The 23,644-nt window shown below is 37.3% G+C and overlaps 1 pseudogene across 1 annotated transcript; it reads left to right on the plus strand.

Annotated features, from left to right (window-relative positions):
* The first annotated feature begins 1,372 nt into the window (after positions 1-1,372).
* Positions 1,373-20,451, plus strand: LOC143858929 (N6-adenosine-methyltransferase non-catalytic subunit MTB-like; annotated as a pseudogene). Its single transcript, XR_013239091.1, has 5 exons — positions 1,373-2,958; positions 3,150-3,233; positions 3,585-3,689; positions 3,792-3,900; positions 19,960-20,451. The product of XR_013239091.1 is annotated as a N6-adenosine-methyltransferase non-catalytic subunit MTB-like (transcript).
* Positions 20,452-23,644: the final 3,193 nt, after the last annotated feature.

Consider the following 23,644-nt stretch of genomic DNA (forward strand, 5'->3'; position numbering starts at 1 on the left):
ATATATTTCTAAAATATAATGAAAACCACGTTGTTTGAGGATCCAAACCTTTCGGTTGTTGGGCCTTAATGTTAATAGACTGTGCTCCAAAAATCAGCTCCATTCAACGATCCTATCTCTTTAATCTATAGATAAACTACACCATAAAGAAGTCTCTATAGATCAAAGAGGTAGGATTATCCAGTGGAGATGATTTTGGTTGTGCGACGTATCTATGTTGGGGCCTTCCAACTGAAGGGTTTAGATCTTTGAAAAAGGGTCCAATGTAAATAGGTCTTTCGATGACCTTAACTATCCGTTCCTAGAGGGTGCGTACTACGCATTCCACGCATACCCGTGTAATCAATAACCCACAATCACTCACTCTTCTATTCTTCAACAAACAAAAAATTCAAGAAAAAAAGAAAGAAAAAGAAAGCGAAAAGACTCCCATCATTTCTCATATTCATCTTGACTCAGAATTTCGAGGCAAAAAAGTCAGAGGAATTTTGGTTCAGACCCATATAGAAATTCAGGTACGATTCTCTTTTTCACTCTCCTTTGTTCTTTCTTCTTTTCTTCTTCTTTCTTTTTGTGCTATAAGAGATTTTAGTTTTTTTTTTTTAATGGGTTGCTTCAATTGGATTTTGGTTTATGTAATAGGATTTCGATTCCTTTGAATTTGAATCGAGCTTACTATATTGGGTCTTGGTTGATTTAGTTTTTTTTTTTTTTGTTGAAAATGTGGGTCTTGGTTGAGTTCTTTTTTAGTGTTTGGTTATATGCAGGATCAATTCAGGATCAATTCTTTTCAGTTTTCTTGGGTTTGTTACAATCTTTAGGGTTTTAGTTTGGACTAGAGGAATCAATTTCCTTTTCATGTCTTCCCTTAGACGGATGGTGTGATTTTTTTTTCCCTAGTTGTTTAGGGTTTTGGTTAGTTTTTTTATCTATTTATTAGGGTTTCTTTTTCTTTTTATTAGGGTTAGGGTTTTGGCCTTTTGGGATTGCGGTATTTTTGTGCGCGTGCGTGTCTGTGTGGGGTAATCAGTTGGTTTAAAATGCCATGGATGCTTGATTTTCTGTTTCTTTTTATTACAGGTTTCAGAACGAGTTGTTGATTCGGGGCTAATGCTTTATTTGGTTTATCATGTTATAAACACTCTTATTAGATGAATTTTCACATTATTTCATTGTTGAAATTGCAATTGTATCTTGATTAAGGGTAGAGAAAGGAATATAAATCAATTGTATTTGACAGTTCTTTGTAATGGATGCACTTGAAGATTTGATTCGGAGTTACACGGAACCGGATTTGGAGGAGGATTCGTTTGAAAATGCGCAGGATAGGGATTCGAGGTATTCAGGAAGGATGGAAAGTGGCAGAGGTCTTGGAAATGCGCAGATAGGGATTCGAGGTATTCACGAAGCCCTGAGAGAATTGAGAGACATCATCAAGAGTCTGATGAAATTGATCGAGGTTCCTCTCAATCTGACAATGAAAGAAGCATTAGCCACAGACGGAGGCAACGTGAAAAAGAAGCTTACGGAAATGATAGATCCAAAGGCAGAGAGATAAGGATTGGGGAGGTTCTAAAGATAGTTGGAGGAAAAGGCAGCAGAGCTGGAATGATAAAGAGGCAAAAGATGGGGATGGTGATTTTGACTATAAAACTGAACGGGACTCACAGAGGCGTGAACAGGATAGAATGGATAATGAGAAGCTTCATGGTAGACCTGCTTATAGAAAAGATAGAACCAGGACTGAAGGCCTGAAAAACTCGAGTGTTGGAACTACAAATGGGTATTCTGATGTGATAGAGATCAGGCCCAAGTCTCTCGATTATGGGAGCGAGGAGTCCGGATCCATGTCTTCTTGGCATACTACTAGTGCAGGCCAAACTTCTATTAGGGGTTCACAGTCTCCATTTGGAAATAACCAGAGACTGGGGTCTTTCAATAGGGGCATTCCTCAAGGAAGAATAGGAGGCTGGAGAGGACGAAGAGGAAGCGTTCAGGGGAGGGACAGGCAACTTGTTGTAATCCCAGTGCCTATTGTGGGACCTCCCTTTGGTCACTTGGGCTTGCCACCTGGACCCATGCAGCCCATTGGGCCGAACATGTCCGCAGCTCCAGGCCCACCAATTGTACTGGTTTTCACTCCTCCATCTCCAGGGCCATTGTTTGGCCTGGACCTCGAGGTTTTGATATGAATATGTTAGCTACCCCACCTAGACTTTCTCCCATACCACACCTCGATTGTCAGGACCGCGATTCCTTCCTAATATGGGGACTGGCCCAAACCATGCAATGTATTTTAATCAACTTGGCCCTGGAAGAGGAGTATCTCCTAGTGTACCTGGTCCTGGATTTAATATAATGGGACCAATCGGACGTGGAGTACCTCATGATAATGCTCCAATGGGTTGGTGTCCACCTAGGACTAGTGCTCCCCCTGGTAAAGCTCCTTCAAGGGGAGAGCAAAATGACTGCTCCCAAAATTTTGTGGATACTGGTATGCGACCACAGAATTTCATCAGGGAGCTAGAACTCACCAGTGCTGTGGAGGTACCTCATGATAATGCTCCAATGGGTTGGGGTCCACCTAGGATTAGTGCTCCCCCTGGTAAAGCTCCTTCAAGGGGAGAGCAAAATGACTACTCCCAAAATTTTGTGGATACTGGTATGCGACCACAGAATTTCATCAGGGAGCTAGAACTCACCAGTGTTGTGGAGGATTACCCAAAGCTGAGGGAAATTTTTCAGAGGAAAGATGAAATTGTGGCCAAATCTGCATCCCCACCCATGTATTACAAGTGCGACCTGCGCGAGCATGTGTTGTCCCCTGAATTTTTTGGCACGAAGTTCGATGTCATTCTTGTCGATCCCCCATGGGAGGAATATGTCCATCGGGCTCCTGGTGTTACTGACCATATGGAGTACTGGACACCAAAAGAAATACAAAATCTAAAAATTGAGGTACATCATTTACTTGTCCTAAGTTGTATTCACTTCAGTGTTGGCGTATTTGATATGGCTTTTGGATGTCTTTATTTTCTCTCAAATCTATTTACATAATTACATATGCAACATTTGCTGTCCATTCATATTATTTTATAATCTTGTGCCTTTTCTCTGAAGTCTTAATTCTGCTCTTACCATGTTTTCAGGCAATTGCTGACACTCCTTCATTTATCTTCCTTTGGGTTGGTGATGGTGTGGGTCTTGAGCAGGGACGCCTGTGCCTAAAGAAGGTATGTTAGTTGAGCTTAACAGAAATTACTATTTCACTTACATCGGAATTGAGTATTGATTTTGATTACCACAGCTAAGAGAGGACCCTAAAGAAAATATCTGATAGCATTAACATGATAACATCTCTTAACTTCATTGCATTGCTTTGGACTTTATTTATTTATTTTGGAAAATGGATGCTTGGAGTTTGGACTTTATGCTCACACATAATACAGACCAAAAAAAAAAAAAAAACTTCACTGCATTGCCCCCTGTTGGAATGCAGTAATGTTTTCAACTGTAATATATCCTTTCATTCCCTCTAATGTGCTTCTTTTTTGTTTGTATGGTATTTTTTTCTCCTAATTTAGTGGGGATTTCGGAGATGTGAGGATATATGTTGGGTGAAGACAAACAGGTTGAATGCGACTCCAGGACCGCGCCATTATTCACACACTTTGTTTCAGCCCTCTAAGGTTGGTTATAATTGCCTTAATATTTTCTGTTTGGTGCATATAATCTTCATTTTTTATGGATAAATATCTTGTTATAATTTGTGGCCTCATTTTGTGGACTAGGAACACTGCTTGATGGGCATAAAAGGAACTGTTCGCGGTAGCACTGATAGTCATGTTATCCATGCCAACATTGACCCAGACATAATTATTGACGAAGAACCTCCTGATGGTTAGTATTCATGATTCCAAATTTGCCACCTAAAAACGTTTTCTGGCCTTCAAATCCAGAATCTGCACGCATTTCTTAAGTGGTTTATATTTCTTATGCCATTGTCTGCACTCTGCACAATCACGGAATAAGGTTTGGTCCCATTTATAGGGATTAGGTCCATATCCCATCAAAATTTGAATAATCGAAACAATATGGACTTTTTCGGAGATTGGATGCAGTTACCAATTCACCTATGATTTAGCCGGCACTTATTAGCGGCACATGTGTCGTGTCGTGTCCGATGCAACAAGCGTGTCCACACGTGTCGACACTCCTTTAGACACCTTTAAATGTAATGCTAGAAGTGTTAGACTTAATACGGGCTTGTGGACACGTTTTTGTACCGTGTCAAGTGTGACATTCTACTTTATTATAGAATATTGTATATGCCTCTTTTATCATTAACTCTTCTTTTATTATAAACTCTTTTAACTCTTCGTTAAATAATATTTGTTGTTTTATCCCCTCCCCTCCCCTCCCCTAAACCTAAAACTCTGAACAAACTCTTATTCCAATATGACCAATACTATGTTCATTATATCATATTGGTCTCCCTTACTAGCTGTATATTGGAGACGGAAGATAACTGGATTAAATTGATGAATGTGTTGTTATTTGATTATCTCATGTTTGTTTTAGATTATAGTTGAGATTTATTAGTTTGTTAAATGATTACCATATTTATATTGTTACAAATTATACAATAATTAGTAATTTTATATGTATGTACGTTTCACAATTATTAGATTCTTAGATGTCCTCATGTCTGACAACTCGTATCCGTGTTGAAACTTGACATAGGAATCCATATCCACAAATTATGATTATATCTACCTTCTATTTTAGTTGTGTCCCCGTTTCAAAATTTTGGGAGTTTGCCGTATCCGTGTGTCAACACGCGACACTCGAGTTCGTATCCACAAATCATAGCAATTCTCCCTCTCAAGAGGAGAAAAGAGTGAATTATTCCCTATGTTTGTGTAGTCTATGTATGAATATCCATTAATATGATGTGTTTCATTCGTGGAGCCAACCGTGTGTAACGACCTCGATTTGGGGTAAATTTTTAGACATAATTTTTTTTTTCAAAATCTCAAAATCCGAATCGTTACCCCAAAAGGGAAAAAAGCTGACTCTCAACTATAAAGTAGTAATTTCATTTCCTTTTGAATTTGCAAACCACCAACACAAAAAAATCTAGAAGCCTCCTAAAATAAGTTGAAACTAATCCACTGAATAAAACAAACTAAGGCAAATTGTCTGACAGGATAACTAGTCAAACCAACAATGGCCGAACACACTTTCCTCGATCCCTTTAAGCTCTCTTATTTTGTGTTCATGTCATCATGTAAACCTATAAAAACTGTAGTAACTGAGTCATAACGAGCTGAACAAGATCCCTTAGTGCCTTGCATAATAAGAGCTACAAAATGAGAATTACATTATAAAAACATTTCTTATGATTAAACGGTTAGTATAAGCAAAACAACTATTCATTAAAATAAAGGTAGAAATAGAAGTGAAAGTAGAAATATATATAGTAATAGAGATAGAAACTAAAAGTGCAAAGATGAATGCATGCGAAAGATTTAGAGGCTGTTTGGGTTAGGGTTGACCCTCATTCCCTAATATACATTTTTTTAATATTTTTTTCTGTTTTTGTCACGACCAAGCCGAGCCCGACCTTTTATCCTTTTATCGGGTTAGATGGGTCGGGTTAGGGTTGATAGATTTAAAGGCTGTTTGGGTTGGAGTTGACCCTCTTCCCCTAATATACATTTTTTTATATATATTTTTCTGTTTTTGTCACGACTAACCCGAGCCCGACATTTTATCCTTTTATCGGGTTAGACGGGTTGGGTTAGGGTTGATAGATTTAAAGGCTGTTTGGGTTAGAGTTGACCCTCGTCCCCTAATACACATTATATATATATATATATATATATATATATATATATAAGCTGGGAGGAAAAGAAGTGAATTTTTTGATTTTTTTGAAAATTATATGAGAATTACACATCACCCCCAAACAGATAAATACCTCTTATGCCCTAAAATTCCAACACATCTAAGTGAAAATACCTCCTATGCCCTCAAATTCCCACGGGCTCACGGCTTCTTCTTCTTTCTGACATTATCGATCTTTTCAGACTCTTTTAAACTCTCTCAATCTCTCTCTCGAACGTCTCCAAGATTTTTCAAACAGAAGGGTTTTCACTTTTCAACTATTATGTAACCCACCGAAGTAGCTATTCCATAAAGAAAAGCAAAATGCAAGATAGGGTTTTCACTTTTCCCTTTTGATTTTTTTGCTGTTTTTATTTCGTTCTTCTTTCAGGTGACCTTAATGTTTCTTATAGTGTTTCAGTTATTTTGATATTGGAGAAATTGGCTTCATTATTGATGTTCATCATAGTTACTTTGTTTATTGTTTGGTATTTCTGATTTTTGCATAGATCATAATTAACTTTTGTAACCATCTAGAACTGTTTTGATTTCTCTGTTGAATTTGGGTTTGGGTTTTTACTTTTTCTCTTTGTCTGATTACCAACTGGGTTTAGGGAAATGGCTTTGAGACTTGAACCCTTCGTTTTGTTCTCCTCTCTCTTACTTCTCTATCTATTTTGGAATAATTGGTTGTTTAAAGTTATGTGATTTATTAGTTCATTTTTCTCTGGGATTTGGGTGGTTATGTGGATAAAATTCATGACCTTCTTTTTGGGTTTGATATATATATTGACCAAAATCGTATGTCTTCGTGTTTTTATATCTTGGCTCAGGTCTGAGATTTCTGGTCTGGTTTTTGTGTTTTTTATACTGCAGATTTACAAAATCGTTTTTGGGTTGTTTATCTTGACAAAATCTTAGATCTCTATTAATTTTTTTATTCTTAAATAAATGGTTAGAAGATTGATGGTTGCGAGTAGAGCTTTTGGTTTCTGATTCTGAACTCTTTAGGCCATGTTTGGATTGCTTTCTCTGGAAAAAATTTTCTTTTCATAATTTTGGGGGAAATAATATCATTATGTTTAATTTAGAGGGATATTCGTGTTCTACTCTGTTTCCCTTAATGCATTTGTTCTATAATGGGAGTTTGAATTTTTTGTTTCATATTTGTTAGAGATTTAGGATGAGGATTTTTAGTTTAGGAGTTCTGTAATGGCAAATACATTTGTTCTAACCATTTTTCTTTTGCTCTATTTGCAATTTCATTAACTAACCTTGGTACGGAACCATATGTTCGAAACTTATGACAACTGAATTAGCTTTCTACTAATTTCGTATTTTCCTCAGTTTCCCTTAATTCATTTCTTCTATAATGGGAGTTTGAATGTTTTGTTTCATATTTGTTAAAGCTTTCGGATGATGATTTTTAGTTGAGAAGTTCTGTACCGGTAAATCCATTCGTTCTAACAAATTATTTTTTGCTCTATTTGCAATTTCATTAACTAACCTTGGTACGGAACCATACGTTGGAATGTACCTAGGTCTACCTATCTCTTGCTCCTTGCTAACATTTCAAGGCTGATCTTGCTGTCTTCTTCATAGGAAAGCGTGACAGGAAACTGCAGACTTCTTAACATGTCTTGCCAGGATCCAACAAAGGTTAGATTTTGGGCTTTTCACTGTACTCCTACCTTCACCCGGTCTTTTGTTTTATTATGATAAATAGGATCTTGGGGTATTTGCTGTCTGGAAAGATAGGGTTTTTGAGTATCTTTTCCTTTTCACATTTCCAACATAACTGCACATAATCGCATAACATAATGCTTGGGGTATTTCTTTTCAAGAAGGATAGGCTTCTCCGGTATTCTTTTCTTTTTTATATTTTCTAACATGTTCATACTCTAAATTCGACTGTAATCATTCTGTTTTTTGTCTCCAATCCAGTTTTGTACAGACTAATATGATTTCAAAGGCTAAAGCTGAAGCATCAATTTTAAGTTGCACAAGTGAATATCTATGCAAGCAACTTAGGGATCTGCAATTGAGTCATAGGCCTTGCGCTTCGGGGGTCACTGTGGCGTGGCTGAATGTAGAGCAGTCCGCTCCTACAACATTTGATCGGTAGATTATTTAGAACTTGGGAAGATGATCGGTATACATTAGTTTTCCCTTCAAATTTTTAATTATTTTAACTGGTGTCTGAAACTCTGTAGATAAAATGCATGTTCAGAGCTATGTTCTGAATTTCTTAACAGTGAGAGAGAAGTATTTGAATATTTCCATAGATATTATGTATCCTTATCTTTATTTGAGTGTTTTTTTTTTGGCATTATTGGGTTTATGTATGTGTTCTATTCATGGATATCCACCTTTGGGTGCCTTTGGAATATTGCAGTTGAGTGCACATCTAAATGAATTTTTCTACCTCAAATGTTTTGCCGTCCACAGGTTCATAAATTTTGTTCCGTCTTCAATTTCATGTTTTAGTTTTTAATCTCTATGTTGAACTTGATAGCTTTATGTTCGATATTAGATTCCCTGTCAAATGAAGCCAGGAATTGGCTTCATGGCTTCATGAATGTTCTGTTTCCTACAACTAAAAGCGATGCTCAAGTAATACATGTTGGGACCTCTGCTCCCCGATGTAATCTTCATGGTATGAATAAATTTGTCATATTTCAAAAATAAAATAAAATTGAATGCTCAACTAGCCTAGCATTTCCCAATTTAAAAAAAAAAAAAAAAAAAAAAAAAAAGCTAGCCTGTTTAGTTGTTTCTAAGAAAACATAAGTATTTTGATCATGTCAAAGCGCATTTTTTTTAATAAGATTTCTATGTTACACAGGTATCCTGGAAACTGCTACGATTTAACATTTCTCAAGCCTAAGTTTTCATGATGATATATTGATATCCATGGCAAAGATGGAATGCAAATGAAGCTGATCATCTAATTCATTTCCATCTGTTATCCTTGCAGAGTTGTGAGGCTCCGAAGTTATGGAGCTCAAAGAAGATGGCGAAAGTAAGAAGCTTAAAGCCGATAAAGAAGCCATTGTCGAATGCTATTATTTTTCATACTCACGGGAGCATAATTGTTACATATATTGTGAAAAACAACCTTCACATTGAGAAAAGTTATCTTTCTCTACAGATTGTTTTTCTTTGTTACTGTTTAATTTCTCTCTATTGCTTTATCAGACATTCATATTTGCTTTCACAGGTCTATCGAGAACACAAACTTCGTGCCATCTGGCATCAACAGTACATTCCATTAGAAGTACGTTCCCTCAATTCTACATATGTTTACCTTGCTTCCGCTTATGGTTCAAATATTAGGGAAATTAGCAGCTAATCATCCGAAATGCGGTAGGAACTGGATGGAGATAATGAAAGGTTGTGTTCCAAGGCATGGGTGAGATTGATTATTTTATTTTTTTAATGAACATCATAACAATAGAAGTTGGATCAGGCTTGGGATAAAAAAATTACTTTCAACAGGTCTTAACGAAAGTGTTAATATAGGGCCTCCTTTTTTTTGTCAAAATTACTTTCCTGTTTGGTTCTCTGTGGTTTTATATCTCTCCCCTGATAGTAGTTGTTGATTTAAAACCTAATGTCTCCTATGAATTTTGCCATCTTCTATTCTTTTCTAAAATTTTAGACAATAGATTTCCTCACAAACAGTTTTTCATTCCGACTGCTATAAAAACTTCAATTATCATGATATTATTCAGAGAAATTATAGCCCGACAAGATAGTACGTCAAAGGTACCACCCTTGATATTTGATCCAACAACAGCCTCTTAAAAAATGGTATGTTGTTGGATCAAATATCAAGGGTGTTACCGCTTTGACTGTACTTCATCTTTAGAAAATCTGTATTCCCATTATTTACCTCATTTATTTTTGGAATCATTTACTTTTCTTTGTCGTGCCGTGCATCGCACGGCGGGTCTTTACTAGTATATATATATGAGAGAACGGTTCCTACACATATGTGTAGATAAGTTATCTACACACTAGCTTAAAATAGAGTGGGGGCCACATTATTTGGGTGATCCAAACCATTCATTTTTAAGGCCCTCACATAGATAGGGTGTCCACAAAAAATCAGATCCATAGGATCATCCTAACCATTCGAATTGTGGAGGCAAAAAATGGACTAATTTGTGAAGGTTTAAAGACATCCATTTTACCTCCACAAATCGTAGTGTTGGGATGATCCTATGGATCTGATTTTTTGTGGACACCCTATCTATGTGAGGGCCTTTAAAATGGATGGCTTGGATCACCCAAACAATGTGGGCCCCCACTGTATTTTAAGCTAGTGTGTAGAGAACTCTCTACACATTAGAGACTAGAATTCCGGGAAACTGGGGCCCGTAGTTTTACGTCATGTATTGTAAGCCATTTAAATGCTATGCAATGCATCGTGTCCACTGTGCGTGCCAAAAAGAGTGTTGGCTTTCGATTGGTATGGAGGGGCGCTCCTGTGCGGTCAGTCAGTGTGACCATCTGATTTTGGTGTGTGCGTGTGGAGCGTGTGAGAGTGTGTGCAGGTTCCTCTTTACTTACACAGATGGAAAGGACTTTTCAGGTGTACTCGTGACTTCTAAACATAGAGACTCTCAGGGTCAGCAGATCGTTCGACTCAAGCTAAATGACAAAAGGGACACAGACAAAATGCTAGTGCGAGGTATAGTTTAGTTAAAGAGATAGACTCACCAGAGAAGATGAATTCATTCCTAACTTAATCCAAGTATAGCTACAGTTACGAAAAGTAAATGGTTCAAGTGCTTAAAAGAAAAGATAAAAGGCTAAAAACATGTTTAGATTTGGTTTTGTGACCTCTTCCATGGAGACAAACGTCTCCTTATATAGCTTTATTCTGGTAACCGTTCTTCATTACCCCACGTTCTCTTAGAGGCCGGGAACTTTTTTTGTAACTACCCATGATGGGTTCCCTTATTCTCAGGTCCTCCATTGTCCAAGTGGTTATCATCCACGTTCTCACGATTGGAAACTGTAATGTCACATCCTTGAATCAGTCAAACCGGATGTTCTCTTAGTAATTTGGTCCCATTTGACAGACTGGCTATAAGTTTGAAACTTTGAACACACACTAGAGGGGGTCTTCTAATCATGGTTTAAAATTTTGGTTTCGGTACCGGTTTTGGACCCCTGAAATTTTGAAATTTCAACTGAAATTTTGAAATTTCAACTGAAATTATGAAATTTATGTGGAAATTTGGTAATAATTTAAAAAGGTTATTTAATTAATTTGTAAATTTCGGACAAAATTTTGGAACATTTCTTTTTTTGAAAAAAAAAATTGGGTTTTCTCGAAATTTTGGACCGAAATTCTCGAAATTTCAAATTTCGGTTTCGGTCCCCACCGAAATCCGAAATTTCGGATTTTGGGTCGAAATTTAAAACCATGCTTCTAATAACTGTTCATCTTTCTAGATTCCCATGGTCCGAAATTTCAGATTTCGGTCAAAATTTAAAACCATGCTTCTAATAAGTGTTCATCTTTCTAGATTCTCATACAGGCGAAAAGCTTTGAGCGAGCCATGTTATTTAATCTAAAGACCTAATAAATAAACTGATGAAGTCAAGTCAATTGATGGCCGACCCAATCACAAAAAAAGTTGATGTAATTTGTAGTAATTTTCAACCGAGGCATACCCTACACAAGTTAAGAAATTTTTTGGAGTGGAAATTTCATTGATAGTGGAAATTTCAAGCTACTCGTGTCAAGAAAAAAACATTGGAGTGGAAATTTCAAGCTACTCGTGTCAAGAAAAAAACGTCAGATAAAATATAATTGGTAGTCAATGCATTTTCATTTCTTTCCATATAAAATGAAATTGGGAGACAAAAAAATTCGTCATCTTTGACTCTCTCTATGTTTTGGTCTTTTTCTTATATTTTAAAAACCACGGCTTTCTAAAAAATTAAAACCTCTTTTATTTTCAACACCACTTTTATTTTTAAAATCCCGAACACCAATTACTACTTTTTAGCCTTCGGTGGGAGCTGATAAAGTTGCCCCTTTGACGATAAATTCTCCCCTTATGAGAATAGATATAATCAGATATAATCAGTTTTCAACTAAAATCAATTCTTAAAACCCAAAACCAATAGGTCCTTAGCTAGTAAAACCAATGCTCTATAATCCGTATGGACAGTCTGCTGATACGTATGCAAACTCTCGTTCACTAAAAATGGTTAGCAATGGAGTATTCTAAGCTCATTTTTGTTTTGGATTTTTAGAATTGATTTTTAGTCGGGACTGAGCCTTGGTGCAACAGTATGGTTGCTCTATTGTGACATGGTGGTCACGGGTAATGGCTGTGTATATCTAGCCCTACCCAAGCCCAGCAATGGCAGGAGCCTCGTGCAGTGGGTCGCCCTTTTAGAATAGATTTATAGTCTAAAATTGATAATTGGACGCAAACTAAAGCACAATTTCAGTCCAGTAATCAGTTTTTGAATTCAAAATTGATTCTAAAAATCCAAAACCAACACCGCCAAAAGCTCTGAGCCGTTATATAATCTAAAGACCTAATAAATGAATGAATTGATGAGGTCAAGTCAATTGATGGCTACATCGTCTGTTCATGTGACTAGTAAATGCATCATCATTTCGTTCTGTATAAAGGTCGAGTGTGATCAAATGAAATTGGGAGACAAAAAATAAATAAAATCTCGTCTTTGCTCAGCATAAGAAGAGCTTCAACCCGTACTACCAGGTATGAGTCTTCTTAGTGTGCTTTGGTCATTTATCTTCTCTGTAAATCTCTTCTTTGCCATGAACATAGTACATTCGAATTCTGCAACCACCACCACCATACTAGGAAACGAAACCGATTGAATGGCTCTGCTCTCCTTCAAGGATGGTATAAGGAGTGATCCTCTTGGAGCCTTATTATCATGGAACCATACTCTCCATTTCTGCAATTGGAATGGAGTCACGTGCGGTCGGAGGCATCAAAGGGTCACTGTATTGAACCTTAGTGGGCAGAAATTGGTGGGTTATTTGTCTCCTGCCATATCCAACCTCACATTCCTTAAGGAAATCCACCTCCAAGAAAACAGCTTCAATGGCCAAATATCCCAAGATATTGGCCGTCTATTGAGATTGCAACATCTTAATATGAGCCATAATTCCTTGGGTGGGGAAATTCCATCCAATCTCACCCACTGTAGGGACCTCAGAGTCATCTATTTGAATTACAATGAGTTGACAGGGAAAATTCCCATCCAACTTAGCACTCTACCGAAGCTATCCTGGTTGTATCTGGGTCCTAATCTTCTTACAGGGAGCATTCCACCTCAACTAGGGAACGTTTCATCTCTCATGTATCTAAATTTAAGGGAAAATATGTTGGTGGGACTCATCCCAGATGACCTGGCCCGAATTAATCACTTGAAATGGATCGTCCTTTCTGCAAATTTATTATCTGGTACGGTTCCTTCCTCTTTTTATAATAATCTCTCATTTATTGAGGATTTTGTCGTGGCAGATAACCAGTTACACGGAACCCTACCACCCAACATAGGATTCTCTCTTCCTAATCTCCAATATCTATCTTTAGCAAGCAATCAATTTACCGGACACATTCCAGTTTCATTATCCAATGTTTCAAGTCTTGAATTGCTTGAAATGGAAGAAAACCAGTTTAGCGGACCAGTGCCTGAAAATATTGGATGGGGAAAGAATCTAGTCAGATTTGACTTGAGCTATAATTACCTAGGCCTTGGTAGAGCTGAGGACTTGAAATTTATCACTTCTTTGACCAACTGTAGTAACCTAAATTGGTTGTGCATACAGAGAAATCATTTTGTTAGCCTATTTCCCAACTCCATAGCCAATCTCTCAACTCAACTTTTTCGGTTGTCAGTAGGAGAAAACCTAATTTCTGGTAACATCCCTAGTCAGATCGGGAATCTCATCAACGTAAATCATTTGGGTATATATAGAACCTTCATCACGGGTTCTATTCCCACTTCAATTGGGATGCTTCAGAACTTACATCAACTCTACTTGGGTGGTAATAGTTTGTCCGGGAAAATCCCATACAATATCGGAAATATTACTCAATTGACCGACCTCGATTTAGGATTAAACAACATGCAAGGAAGCATACCTCTATCTCTTGCAAACTGTACAAAACTTTTAAGATTGAACCTTTGTCGAAATAACCTTACAGATACAATTCCAAAACAAATTATTGGCTTTTCTTCGCTATCAATTGCACTCTTTTTGTCTCAAATTTTTTTTACTGGCTCCCTCCCATCAGAAGTGGGTAACTTGAACATTCTAGCGCTATTGGATGTTTCTTAGAACAAATTGTTAGGTGAAATCCCAAGCACTCTTGCAAATTGTAAGAGCATGCGAGCACTTTATATGCAGGATAACGCCTTCCGAGGAGATATTTCGTCAGTTTTTACTACATTAACATCCATTGAAGTCCTTGATCTTTCATACAATAACTTCTCAGGGAAGATTCCAAAATATCTAGAGGGATTTAAGTTTCTACAATATCTAAACCTGTCTTTCAATAATTTTGAGGGTGAAGTACCAAAACAAGGTGGCTTTGGAAATGCTAGTACAATTTCAGTCATGGGAAATGATAATCTTTGTGGCGGTATCCCAGAATTAAAGTTGCCTACATGCCCAGTGCGAGCTAATGGCAGACGAGGAAAAGCCCATGTTTCTAGAGTAATCATCCTAGTAGCAAGTGCGGTTGTATGTTTGATTTTCTCATTGTGTGTTCCTGCTTCACTTTACCGGATAAGAAAGTCAAGGAAGAAACCATCTTCCCTATCTTCTTTGGACGGCCGGCATTTAAAGGTTTCTTATGCAGAGCTCTTTAAGGCAACAGATGGGTTCTCTTCAACCAATTTGATAGGCACGGGAAGTTATGGATCAGTGTATAAGGGAATCCTCAGTCGCAATGAAAATATTGTTGCTGTCAAAGTGCTCAACCTTCACTTAAGGGGAGCTTCAAAGAGTTTCATAGCTGAATGCAACGCATTCAGAAACATTCGTCATCGAAATTTTGTGAAAATCATAACTTCTTGTTCAAGCATCGATTTTGGAGGTAATGATTTCAAAGCTCTCGTGCTTGAGTTCATGCCAAATGGGAGTCTAGAGAAGTGGTTGCATTCAAAATTAGATGGGCAACATCAATTAGGAAGTTTAAACTTCATTAAGAGATTAAACATAGCAATTGACATAGCTTCTGTGCTGGATTATCTTCACCATCATTGCCATACACCGATTGCTCATTGTGATCTAAAGCCAGGCAACATTTTTTTGGATGAAGACATGAATGCTCATGTGGGTGATTTTGGGTTAGCTAAGTTTTCTCCAAGAGTCATTCAGAGCTCATCTGAAGACCAAAGCAGCACAACTGGATTAAAGGGAACTATTGGGTACATTGCTCCAGGTAATAATTTTATCAATTTTTGTCATCCTGTCTATTCTCAATGAGTTTTTTAAAATATTTCTCACTTATTAGGTATATAATGTAGTGCAACAAAGGCTAAATTAGCATCTTGAACCAAAAAAATTACTTCATAGCATTTCTATATTTATTGACAGAGTATATAGGAATCTTATTTTACATCAAGTGGTCTCGTACATGTCACCCGAATAATAGGCGGCATTTTTAGTACCTATGACCATGAGTTCTTTATGCAAAATAGTTGTGTAGAAAATGCTAATCAAGTAAATGGTTAAAAAGTTATAATTTTGGAAAAAATCGGAGAAGTAATTATTCAATAAAATCTCTAATATTACTAGAAAATAATGAGAAATTTTGTAAATAAATTTCCAAAAAAACCCATGACTAATGTTTCTCAACAAAAAATGGCTCAACACTCCAATGATGAATCAAATCGTGCTTCTTAAATGAGCTAGAGCAGTAAAACACCCCAAAGACCCATGAGAGAAAATATATTCCAATGAAAGACGCAAAAGTACCATGAAAAGTGCCTTTTTTCAAAATTATCCAACTTTTCAAAAAGGACCAAAATGCCTTGGAGTTGGCCAATCGGACGAGCCCTTGTTTGATTAGATCCCACTACTGCTAGGCGTTATTGCCACAACCTGAAACCATGTGTGCAACCCCTTTGCCATTTCAAAGTTTGGGTGAACCATTTGCCAAGATTGTCCAGAGCTGGACGATCGGCAACCACCCTTGAACGAAGGTATAACACTCTGAGGAGTGTGACAAAGCCGAACATTTAGCAACTAATCATCGACGAAGCTATAACACCCTCTCTCCTCTTGCATCTGTAGATTTTATGGTTACTGCATCTGTAAATTTTGTGGTTACTGCATTAATTGTGGAGATTTTGAACTTAATAAGATTATTGGAGCCAAGGATTGAGCATCGTTGGACAGCTGAAATGCAGGTGCGACAACCCAGGGGGGGTGAATTGGTCAATTAAAAATTTTGGGCTTAATTAAATGGATTATGAAAATTAATTTACTAATTAAGCACTTATTAATCTAACCCTTGTTCAAATATTCAAGATAATGAAGTTTAGGGTTTAGATATTACTTTAAGCCTATTTGCCCTAACCCTTGTTTTAATATAACATAAATACAAGAAAGGGTAGAGTTTACCAATCACCAATGTGCAAATGAGAAGGAGAAGAAGAATCAACCCACAAGGCACAAGATTTATAGTGGTTCGGTCTATCACAAGACCTACTTCACTCTTCCAAGTTTACCCCATTGGGATCTTCACTAAAATGATGAGATTCTTCAACGGGCGAATCTCCAAGCCGTACACCCGACTTCTCAAACTCCAAAGGGAACACACCCGTTTTCGTACAAAGCCATGTCGAGGGATCACACCCTCTTGTAATGTCTTCACCTTTCTTAACGGGCCGAAGAGTAGACCCTCACAGCATCTTCACCTTTGTTGCCGGGCCGAAGAGGAGACCTTCAAATACAATGAAGAAAATAAATGAAAAACTTTTAATGCCTCATTAGATAGGCAGATTACAAACTTTAATAGCTCACTAACACTCCAAGGAAAGACAAAATGTAAAGCATATGGAGTACCTCTTGAGAGAATGTGCAATGCAAGATCAAAGAGGTTTGGCTTTTGATAGAAGGTTTTAGCTCAAGAAAAATGGGTTTTGATCTTTCTTAAATGTTCAAAAGCTTCTAGAGATAGGTTTTAATCATCTATATATAGTGTATTTGAAAATATGACTATTTGGGGGTAAAACCGTAAAAAACTGGCTTGAAAAAGTCAAGCAGAAAATGCCTCAACGGCAAGTTTGCCCAACCGTCGCAGTTGACTGAGCCACCGCGGTCGCCCGCCCCTATCGGGCGCCCTTTTATATTTTCAAATTTATTACCGTTGCGGTCGACTAGCCCCATGGCGGTCGTCCTGTGAGGCTAACCTGTTAGCTCAAAAATTCGGCTAAAAAACCTATCCGCAGTCAACCGACCCATTGCAGTTGTCCGCCAAGCCCAACCTGGATGTTTCTGAATTTCCAGAAAATCAATCCGCAGCCGACCGGATTGGCCCAGTCGACCAGCTCGATAAATTTTGAGATGTCCTGGACTTCCAGGTTCCATCTCGCAGTCTCCCGAAAAAGCCCTGTCGACCGGCCCTTTGTGAAATTCTATTTTTAACTTTAAAAATCAGGGGCTTTTGGGCCATGGTCTTGGGCTTAAGTCCTAGGTTTTCAAACACATTTTTGAGTGTGTATATCGTTTTCAAAGATGTAAAAAGTTAAGTATGAAAACCATTTGAAATTGCATTTTACATAAAATCGAGAGGACTCTAAATACATTCTAAAAATAAGAACCTTGAGTCTTCTTTGAATGTATCAGCTCCTTTGGACTTCCTTGGACTTCTTTGGGTTGAGTGAACATCTTGATCTTGTCTTGGCTCTTGTGACGTCTCCTCCAATCTCCAATGCATGTTGAGGTACATGAGGTGTCACCATGGCATGTTCAACTCCAAGCTCCTTCTTGACACTTGCTTAAGAACTTGTGGGATCTTCATGTTGAGCTTCTTGACTTGAACATCTTCAAATGAGGAAGTGCAAGCTCTTGGTTACTTTGCTCCTTGATCCACAAGCCATGTAATGTGAAGAGTTGTGTAATGACGATTATGATATGAAAATCCTGTATACAACATAACACAACACCTCAGAGCAACACATCAGTCCATAAATGTTAATCAATTTGGTTTGCCAGCATCAAAACAAGAAGGTAAGGTGAATGATTAACCCTTGGGAACCCTTGGGCTTACATCGGCTAATGAGGCGGCGGATATTCTAGCAAAGGAAGGAGTCCTTTGGGAGTCCATGTTAGTCGTGTCGCCGGTTATCTCACCTATCTAATAGGCTTTGTAATGGGTATGCGGACCACTTTCAAGTATCATGTGTGGGACATCCATCCCCGCCCAATACTTTTTGACTATTAATGCAATGCCAAATTTCAAAAAGAAGAAACATAGAGTTAGGTATTTGTTTTCATTCCACTGGTTCGGACGAAGGGTGGGGGTCAAGTAGCCACTTTCTGGCATCGGCCACACAAGGATTTCTAGATTAATGAGTGCCGCAAAAGATCCTAATTGCAGCATCACAAGTTCACTTCACACCATCTGCTGAAGGTGCACACACTTCCCTCTAGATGTCAGTGGAGGATGGTTCCCACACTTAGAACCCTTGCTTTCTTTCTATTAAATAGTTGTTTCTATAAATCCCTAGTCAAACATTTCAACTTTTGGTGATTTTTTTCAAAGAAAAGTGGTTTGGAAGAAAGATGAATTAGGTTCTCCAAAAGAGCTTGAGCACATGACAAGCGATACTTTCCTAGTCTGGTTATATGGTTCTAGAAAGAGTCATGTCCAGGACTTAGGGTCCATAATCCCTAAATTTAAGGTGTTTGATAAATATAGATCAAGGAGGTTTCTAATAATTACTAATAATAAATACGAGACTTTTGGATTAATGTTGGGACTGAAATAGTGTTTCCCTTGGAAAGGAAGGTAAAATGATGCCATTTCCCTTTTCGAGACATGTTTGGTTGGCGTGCACTATTCATTCTACTTTCTCGTGTTTAATGGATTTTCAACAATTGCCTTATAAGTTGCCTCTCCCAAGTCAACATGAAAGTGAAATTAAAGATGATATTTACAACTATTTTGTTTGTACTTAGAAAATGACATCATTTCATTTCCTTCTATTTCTACATATTTTTTACCTTATAAATAGTATGAAGTTTAATTTGATCTATTTTTGTAGTGCTTTTGCATGTGTAATCACTGAGACTTGGCTGGTTTCAGATGAAAAAATGATGTTGAGAACCAAAATTGGCTAGCAGTTTTGAGTAATATATAGTGGAATGCTATTCATCACTTACATGACTTGATTGGCCAAAACCCATGTTATATGGATTCTTCTAAATGGGTGAAGTACCCGTGTGGGACACTTACGTCTAAACTTGCTGGAGTCTCTATGACAGTCGATCTCTTTTATCTCTTTTCTGTTTTTCTGGATGCTACTGCCACAACTTTATAATTATCACACATTTTGAATTTTACCCATCCTATTAGTAATTTTATTTTAAAAAGAAATAAAACATTATATGTACTTAACTTATTAAAATTTAAATATGTTATTGGTTAAAATAATAGTATTAAGAAAAAAAATTAACATTTGACAAATGATTAAAATATTTTGGCGAATCTACAAATCATTCTTTTTTAGGTTTTCTGAATTTGACACTAGATACCCATGTCAGATTCTAACACTCGTACCTGTAAAAATGCAACATAGGACATAACTTCTACATTTTCTTTCATTGTGTTAAATCGCTTCTTATGTGTTTCTCTAAAAATTCTAGACTCTTTCCATGCAACGCAGGTTTCTAAATGTGAAGAGATCATTCAATTATCTATCATCTCTTAGATAAAATTTCCTTCTTTTTCTTCAAAATCGAACCTCATATTTACTTTTAGTTTCTACCTGGTATCTTTTATCCTTTATCACAACAAAAAGTGTAAAAGATGTGTGGAATTGCAGAATATGGGGCAGGTGGTCATGTGTCCACAGCCGGAGATGTGTATAGCTATGGGATTCTTTTATTGGAGATATTCGCTGGAAAGCGCCCCACAGATGACATGTTTAAGGATGGCCTAAGTCTTCACAAATTTGTCCAGTTGTCTTTGCCTAATCGAGTGATGGAAATTCTGGATCCATTAATTCTTTTAGAAGATGATGAAGAAAGAGCTACTAACATTGCTGAGAATTACAATGATAAGATACGTCGTTTGCAAGAGTGTTTGGTATCCTTAGTGAGGATTGGAGTGGTGTGTTCTGCAGAATCTCCGAGAGAGAGAATGGAGATGGCAGACGTTGTAAAGGAAATGTGTTTTGTTAGAAACATATATCTTGGTGCTGGGATCCACAGAGAATGATGAAATAGGGCCTTATTTGTCAGTGAAGGTTTATCTTACCTCAGTAATTTTGGAGATACTATGGAAAAATAATTTCACTGCTACATCCGCTTTTGTTTCCCAATGGACAAAGATTACAATTTTACATGTTTTTTCTTCGATGTATTTGTAAGTTAATGTTATATTAAATGCGTTCTGTTTGGTGGTGCCACTTGCAAGTAATGTTTTTTCTCATATCTATATTTTCTTCACCTATTAATACAAAATTACTATCAAATCTTGAGTGTGAAGATTTCCACTGCAATACATTGATCATTCCATCTTGCGAGATTTATGGAAGATGATTACCCAGCTATTACTTAAAACAAGGTAGCTACATGTTGGAAATTAAAGATAAGTTTGTGAAAGAAGGCTTTATTCTTCATTCTCCTTTTTTCTCCTTTCATTTGAATTTGTATGTGATGAATGCGTTTCTTCACATTCTGCCTTGGAGAAACTGTAAGCCCAATGGTTTTTACCTTGGCATTCCCATCTTGTTTTGATGATTCCAATACACAAGTGATCATTTATCACTAATGTGTTTGTTTGTCTAAGTTGTAGATCTTGATAAAGTAAGATCAAGGATGCTTGGATTGAAGGCCAAGAAGCCCACATTGGACCACTAATTGGAAGGCCAAAGTCATCAAGCAAGAAGTCATGAAGACTTGAAGACATTAATATTGAAGACCATTTCTTAAATGTAATTGATCCAAACCTAGATTAGGTTCTTAGAGGCATAATTAAGTTAAATCTCACACACCCTAAATAGACAAGTGATTGTATTTGTGGAGTTCCAACACCTTGGAACCCTCATAGCAATCCCATCTTGGTTGAGAACTGGAAGCCCAAAAACAGAATTGAAAATCTGCTCTGCATAGGCTTCTCGGAACTCCGAGAGGTTTTCTCGGAACTCCGAGAATTCTCGGAACTCCGAGAATTATTCTCGGAACTCCGAGAAATGGTCCAGTAGATTTTTTCCAATTTCTGTATGGCTTCTCGGAACTCCGAGATTTTTTTCTCGGAACTCCGAGAACACTCCAACGGTCTGAAAAAGAGCCGTTTGGAATTTTGCTGTAATTACCTCAATGCCATTGAACGGTCATATTTTGGTTTTCCTATAAATATGAGTGTTCTAAACATACAAACCATCAATCCTAACACTCTTAAACTTCATTTGAATACCCAAGAGTGAATCAAGCTTCAATTGTGCCTCTCATCACCAACTCTAGGATTTGGATCATAGGCTCTCAATTGTACATCTTTTGTAACCCTTGTGAAGGGATCTTTTAGTTCTTTCTTTCATCTTTCAAGATTTGTATTCGGGCGAGTATTCGGAGAAGCGGAGCCCTTTTTTCTCCGTGGTGAGGATTGCCACCAAGGTTAAAGCAATTGTAATTGGCACCGATCTTCGCCAAGGTTAAGAAGATCAAATAGTGAAGCCATCAACGGGTTTGGTTGGTGGAGTGGAGTAGGCCTCGAGTTTGAGGACCGAACCACTTTAAATCTCGGGTGCACTCTTTCTATCTCTTTGCTCTTTCATTTGCATTGCACCATTAGATTTAACTTGTATGCTTAAAATATTGTTTTTGATCTCTTAATCGGTTTAAGTTCTTCAAATTGGTAAATTCTAGTTTTCTTAAACAACCGCATTCTCCCTCCTCATAGTTGCCATTTCTAATTCAACTTGGGACCCCCTATATCGGATTTTCACTTGGTATCAGAGCCTTGGCTCTTAAAAGATTTTAAAATTTTTTGAAAAAGTTATTTCAAAATCTAACTAGGGAAAGATTTTATTTGGCAACTTCTAATTGTGAAATGGCACACCAAATTGGAACCGGACTTCCGGAAGGCCATTCCACAACTAGACCTCCTTTCTTCAATGGGTCAAACTATGGACATTGGAAAACAAGGATGCGCATCTATCTTCTTTCGATAGATGTGGAACTTTGGTACATTGTTGAAAATGGATACAATGTACCTTCCAATCCTTTTGAAGAATGGAATGTGGTAGAGAAAAGGCAAGCTAATTTGAACTACAAAGCAATAAATTCATTGTTTTGTGCCTTAGCTACCGAGGAGTTTAATAGAGTTGCTCTTTTTGATTCCGCCAAGACTATTTGGGATACCCTTGCAACTACCCATGAGGGAACATCACAAGTCAAGGATTCCAAAATAAACTTGTTAAAGAGCAAGTATGAAATGTTTAGAATGAGTCCAAACGAGAGTATTTCGGAAATGTATACTCGTTTTTCTATTATTTCTAACGAACTAGCTAATCTTGGTAAATCTTATCCTAACGATGAGCTTGTGAGTAAGTTACTTAGGTCTCTTCCTCCCCATTGGGATCCAAAGGTGACCGCGATTCAAGAGTCAAAAAATCTCAAGACTCTAACCATAGAGGAGCTTGTAGGATCTCTCATCACCCATGAGATGCTCCTTACTAGCCGACAAGAGGAAAAGAAGCCAAAGGAGAAGGAGAGGGAATTTAGATCCCTAGCACTCAAGGCTTCCAAGGAAGACTTATCAAGTGAAGCGGATAGTGACGAAGAAGAAGCTTTACGACGATTCAAGAGCTTGTGGAGAAAGAAGCATAAGAAAGATAAGAAGAAGAAAGAGGAAAGTGATGTTGAAAGAGCTTTAAGATGCTTCAATTGCAAGAAGATTGGACACAAAAGACCGGATTGTCCACTTCTAAAATCTACTTCCTCTAAGTACAAGGGTAAGAAGGATTGGAAGAAGCATAAGGCTCTTGCCGCCGGTTGGGATGCGTTAAGCACATCGGGCAAAAGCTCAAGTGAAGGGGAAGAAAATAAAAAAGATGATCTTTGCTTCATGACAATCACCCATGAAGTTGAGGTAAACTCTAACCCCTCATATTCTTCATCTAGTAGTAAAAGTGATAGTATACCTTATGATGAATTATGTGAAACCTTGCATACCCAAATTTCCAAAAACAAAGTTCTTAAAAAATCCATTTTAAAATTAGAAAAAGAACTTGAATTTTTGAAAAGTGATTTATCTTCTTCCATATCTCAAGAACAAGTTACACTTGAAAATCATAAACTTGAGATTAATACCCTTAAGGGTAGTTTGGATGAGAAAACTTGCCAACTTTTAAAATTTCAAAATATGGCAAGCTCCTCCAATTCTTATGAAGATGAAAGAAATGAGCTTTTAGTTCTAACATCCCATCTTCATAATGAAAATGAAAGACTTAGATTATGTTTACATGGATTTCTAAATGGAAATAAAATAATTGACATAATCCTAAG

The sequence above is a fragment of the Tasmannia lanceolata genome, unplaced genomic scaffold (genome assembly GCF_043159265.1).
Source record: "Tasmannia lanceolata isolate RefF3 unplaced genomic scaffold, GAP_Taslan_0.1 ptg000029l, whole genome shotgun sequence".
In the NCBI taxonomy this organism is placed as follows: Eukaryota; Viridiplantae; Streptophyta; class Magnoliopsida; order Canellales; family Winteraceae; genus Tasmannia; species Tasmannia lanceolata.